A 5,804-nucleotide genomic window follows, 5' to 3' on the forward strand; every position below is an offset into this window, starting at 1 on the left:
TTCTTGTAGTAGTGATTTTAAGAACATGCACAGGTTCTTGAGATGACTAAGTTTTTAAAGGTACCACTTAGTTGATCATTTGTGTTTGTGTAGGTGGACTTTTAAAGTCCCAGTTCGTTAGAATGACCTCTTATGTTCTAACATGGAAGGCAAGGCATCGTCAAAAAGGGGGCCGGAAATTTTTCACATGAGCCTTACTTATAATTCTATGCATTTATTATATATATAATAACTATGAAATCTATTTTATATATATATATAATTATGAAATCTATAATAGCAGCAGAAAGTCTAGAGTAAGAAACTGGCCTAGAAATATAATGCCATGCTATGCTATATACTTTTTTTCTTCTCAGTACCAGGGATTGAACTCAGGACCTTGTGCTTGCAAGGCATGCGGTGGAACCACTGAGCTAAATCCCCAGCCCTTGTACTCTTTAAAATGACTGGCACAACAGTCAGGTTCCTTTAGTGAAAAGGTATGTGTAAAATAATTTTAAGTGAAAAAAATCAATAAATAATGAATGCACATAAAGCAGTTGAATAAAATGAATATTAGTAAAGTTTTCTGTGGATGTTAAGCTGAGAGCAGTCATTTTTAAAGTTGTTAAAATTCATGAAATATAAGGCTGGGGATTTAGCTCAGTGGTGCCGCCGCCTACTTCGCAAGTGCAAGGTCCCAAGTTTGATCCCCGGTACCCCCCAAAAAAAGATGGGGACTCCCAAACTCCTAGAGGAAAATGGAAAACAAAAAATGTTAAATATTGAACCCTAGGTAGCCCAGTGTTCTGGCTTTCCAGTCGACATGAAGGCTTTCCTCATTCTGTGGTTTCTCTTCCTTTCTGTGATGGATTAAGGCAAGGTCTGTGAAAAGTGTGAATTGGCCAGAACTCTTAAAAAACCTTTGAATGAATGGCTTCAAGTGGATCAGCCTGGCAAACCATAAGTCTGCTACCCTTCTGACCTCCAGAGAACCCTGGATGGGACCAATACCAGGAGAGAAAGCAGGGCCATAGAGAGTTTCACATCGGCCGATGAATTTATTTCTCTGTGGGTCTGAATACTTAAAATGGTTAAAATATCATTTTTTCCTGTATAACCAGAGATTCCTGGTGAAGGAATGATGCAGGAGATGGTGAAGAGGATCTGAAAATTGTATGCGTTCTATGTCACACAGGACCTGTTTGATAAATTGGAGGATGTATTGTGGTATGTGACACCAAAGCAGGATACTGGAAGACAACAAGACACAGACTTTATTCACCTGGGTACAGGCAGACTAAGGGCAACAAAGCCATCAGTGATGAACAAAGAAAAGGCAGGGCGTTTCCTAGGGGATTGGGCAGAGGTCTGTCAGGTGCAGGTATCAGAGCAAACATTTGGGGTCCAGGTCCATGCAGCGGTCAAAGCAGATGTATGGATGTTATCTGGTAACTTGGCACCACGAAGATGTTGTGCTGTACTTTGTAGTCTTATCTCTTTTCTGTAACATCCGGTTCTGTGTTCTATCCACCCAGAGACACCACCGCCTGTATCTGGTTTTAGCCACCTGGAGGATGGCATGTTTTGCTGGGGGCTGTGGTCTTTCGTATCTGCTAAAACTGTAGGTTGGAATTTAAAAACATATTCATTAAACAGGTCATGGCCAGAGCAAGCCCAACACATTGGAGGACCAGTTTGGACCTTGGGTTCTAAAGCCTAGAGTGATGCAGAATTTTTCTTAAGATTGTCTGCCATGACTTACAGCTTTTAACAACAAAAGTTTAAAAGTTATGCTGAACTATCAAAAAAAGAACAGTAAGCCAGGCGTGGTGGTTCATGCCTGTAATCCCAGCACTTGGGAGGCTGAGGCTGGAGGATTGCTGTGAGTTCAAGACCAGCCTGAGCTACATAGTGAGTTCCAGGTCAGTCTCAACTACATAGTGAGACCCTGTCTTAAAAAAACCAAAAAAAAAAAAGAACAGTAAGAACCTATTTTCCTCCAGCCATTATTATATAAGAATCTCTAAAATTCATCATGATGTGTTTTACTCTTCTTTATTCTTTCTAGAGTGACTATTTTTTAATTTTCTTTATTAGTACATGTTTGAGATACATAATGAATTATTTTCTTCCATATAATTCATGATATGCTTATTCACATTTTAAATATAATACCTGTATTTTTCAGAATATAGTCACACATTTACTCTCAATAATTATTTTCTAGTGAATTAGGGAGTCAATGGATGGATGAGTGGATGGGTGGATGAAGTCACAGAATAGTCTTTTCTATTTTCTAATGCTTGTTTTTAAGGCTCTTACCTGACTTCTCACCTTGCCTTTAGATATTACAAGAAAACTTCTCTCAGAAAAATCCTATTTTTTCTAATAAAATATATTTTCCTGCAAGCCTGTGCTTGTGTGTGCTGTAAATTTACTAAATCTATTCAACAGCTCTGTTGATTTTTTTATTCTAAACTGAATGTTGGCTGAGTGATGAGAACAGGGAAAAAAATAAAAGCAGTGGATGAAATAGCCATGATAGTATTTTTTAAGTAATTTATCTTGCTTTATTAGCATTGCAAATTGAGCTGCATTGCAAAAGGGTTGTCTTAGGAACTCTGTAGAGCTAGTGTTGAGCAGGGCAGGCTGGCTCACACCTGTGGTCCAGGCTACTTGGAAAGTTGAGGAAGGAGGATCTCTGAGCCCACTAGACCAGCTTGGGCTAGACCACAACCTGTGTCACACAGCAAGAAAATAAAATTGAAAGGTACAGTGTTAATTAAATATATCTTTGAAGTAAGTCACTAATAAAAAAGAAATAGTAAAGAGAACTGATTGTGATATGCAGCATGTAGTGCTGCTATTTTTCACTAAAAATAATTTCCTTTCAGGGCTGTGTTTGGTCAAATGGGAGGGTGGTTACAACACATGAGCTAAAAACTATGCTGCTGGAGACAGAGGCACTGACTATGGATGTCCCAGATTAATAGCCATTACTGGTGCGATGATGGCTAAAATCCAAAAGCAGTTAATGGCTGTGGCACATGACAAGATAGTATTGGAATGATAGTCATCTGGTTGTAGGGAATAGAGATTCAACGCAGATGACACAGTTGAGGAGGATTCTTCGGGGACCTAGTAAAACTCCATCTTGTCTACTAGAAAACAATTTGTTGTTCCCATAAAATTCACCAAATAAGAACTTAGCACTGGAGTGTTGTCGCTCAGTAGCACACCATCCGTTTAGCTCGTTTGAGTTCCTGGGTTCCATCTCTAGTACAGAAATCTTAATAAGAGTAACGATAATGATGACGATGATAAATGAGTGGGCACCACAAAAAGTTGTTTTAATATGTAAGTGTCTTAAATCATCTACTAATTATAATTAATTATATATTAACTATTATAATAACAATAATTTAGAACAGTTAAAAATAAAAGGCAAAACCATAAAAAGGACTCCCCAACCAAAGTACCCCTAAACTACCCCTTCATAAATAGGAGAAATGGAATTTGTTGGACCAAGCCTCAATAGGCAATTTATTATTATTAAGGCTTGGTCCAACAATATAGCTACATGCTTGTCCACTTCTAACTTTATCATTTTACCAGTTGCTTCTTCTAAATATATACTTCATATTTGCTGAGAGATTATAATGTGTATTTTCTTTTTTTTTTTTTCTTGGTACCAGGGATCGAACTCAGGTCCTTGCGCTTGCAAAGCAGGCCGCGAACCACTGAGCTAAATCCCTGGCCTGAGATATTGTAATGTGAATTAGAAAAGGTAGGCTTTTTACATAAAATAGTATATACATACGTAAAATAGTATATACATAGTAAAAGTATGGTATGATTAAATGCTTAAATGTTAAAATCCCCAAAAGAGAAGACTAATTGTGGAACACTGTCTTGTAATCTACTTAATTTATTTCTAAAATATTTTGTTATTTAATAATCTTTGGTCATTGAATAAAAAATAGAAAATGCAAGCAAGAAAAAATAGCACCCACAGTTATACTGCTAAGAAATGTATAACCACTGGTAACTTTAGCTATATACTCTTCCAGAATGTATACTGATTGTGTACACACATATAAAGTTATGTTATGCCCATATGTACACAAGCATGTAAGCAATGTGTATTTTTGACAGAAATTACATTTTGCTATATGTACTGCTTTATAGTTTTCCTTTTATCACAGAGAAAAATATTTGCACATCAAAAAATACTAACCTGTGTTATCATTTTAAAAGGTGAATAGAATTCTACTATACGAATAGTCTATAATTTCTTGGTCCACCTATTACTAATGGGCAGTTTGTTTTCCCTATCCCCTTTTGTACATTGCTGTGAGCACCTTTGTGCATACCTGCTTAGGTGCATTTCTCATTATTTCTTTGGGATGAATAACAGTAAAATACCTGAGGAAAAGTACAGTATACTAGAAATATTTTTACAGTGCCATATAATTACACTAATGAATAATTCCAAAGTTTCTGATAAGAAACAAAGTGCTTTATTTCATGTGAAATGAGATGGATAAAGATTTTCTTAGCCTTACATGGCTAAATCTAAACTTAAAATGAAATTCCTGTGACTGTCATTTTCATTCCTCACCCTCTTTGAACTCTGCTGCAAGATGCCACACTTCAGGTTGCAGTTTGTGCAGACAAGATTGTCAGTTCTTCCCTAGGCATTAGAGTGTGGTGTGTTTAAGTGTTAATGGGGAAAGGTTTTACCTTGCTGTTAGGGCTTGTACCTGGATGTCCCCATATAGCTTTGTATGGTCATATGCAGGGCTTTTTGGAAATGGTTGGATCCTAAGACTAAGGATGTGATGCTGGGATTTCTTCATGGTGCAATGCTAGGATTAAGGCTGCTCCACCTGGGGTGTGTGCTGCCTGACCTTAGGGATAGAATATAAAGGACAGAGAGAGGGCTGCTGTTGTCTCTTGCTTCTTGTTGCCTTCTGCCTGTCTGCTCTATGATGCCCCTCTGCCATATCACCCTGCCTTTGAACCAGCCAACTAAGAACTGAAACCCCTACAAACTGTGAGCTACAATAAGCCTTTCCTCCTTTAATTTGGGGTGTCAGGTATTTTTTCTCAGAAAATAGAAAAGCAACTAAGACCCTGACTATTGATATGTTCTGTGAAAGAAGACTTCACACAACAAGGTGTGTGAAAATCACAGTTTTGAGTTTATGTGAAGCAATGTCTTGCCATCACCTTTGAAGAAACAGTCCACTTTCAGCCACTCAGAATCTTAATCTTGTACTCCACCATTTCTTTTAGGGGGTTTCTGGAATTTTAAAGTTCTTCACACTGTACTATTTATTGCCTTGTTAGATCTGTAAAGTATTTCTAGAATAAGTTAAATGTGCAATGTACATTACTCCATGTTTTTGTTCACCATTCTATGCTGTACCAAGAGGTTTTGGAAAACAAAAGACACTGCACATATCTTCTATTTGATATATGTAGCAATACCTGACTCTAGCTAAGCCAATGTTTTGTTTATTGATAATATATTTTGTTGCTGCAAAGGACTTGAAATATATGTATTACAATGAAGATAAATTTAAACTTTTTCTCTGTGTGTTTCATTTCACTTTATAGGATGGCATGGAAAAGTCACTGTGAAAACCAACATCTCACTCAGTATGTTGCTGGCTGTGGAGTCTAAACTACAAAATTTTTCTTCTTTGGGTCTTTTTGTCCCTTGTTCACATTAAGGAGTAGTAAAGTAAAAAAGTCATACTACTGGGCTGGGGATTTAGCTCAGTGGTTCTGCTGCCTGCCTCACAAGTGCAAGGTCC

General features: G+C 37.3%; 1 long non-coding RNA gene across 2 annotated transcripts in view; it reads right to left on the reverse strand.

Moving 5' to 3' along the window:
- Positions 1 to 1,323: 1,323 nt before the first annotated feature.
- The window catches only part of LOC104876244, a 16,535-nt gene continuing 12,054 nt past the window's right edge, over positions 1,324 to 5,804 (reverse strand). Inside the window, exon 5 of one of the 2 annotated variants that reach the window (XR_784292.1) lies at positions 1,324 to 1,601. This is a non-coding gene — a long non-coding RNA (uncharacterized LOC104876244). Of the gene's footprint in view, positions 1,602 to 2,593; positions 2,720 to 5,804 lie in introns of those variants that run through there. The other variant, XR_784293.1, reaches the window with a different exon arrangement.

The sequence above is a fragment of the Fukomys damarensis genome, unplaced genomic scaffold, assembly GCF_012274545.1.
Source record: "Fukomys damarensis isolate Sample0158 unplaced genomic scaffold, DMR_v1.0_HiC HiC_scaffold_15, whole genome shotgun sequence".
In the NCBI taxonomy this organism is placed as follows: Eukaryota; Metazoa; Chordata; class Mammalia; order Rodentia; family Bathyergidae; genus Fukomys; species Fukomys damarensis.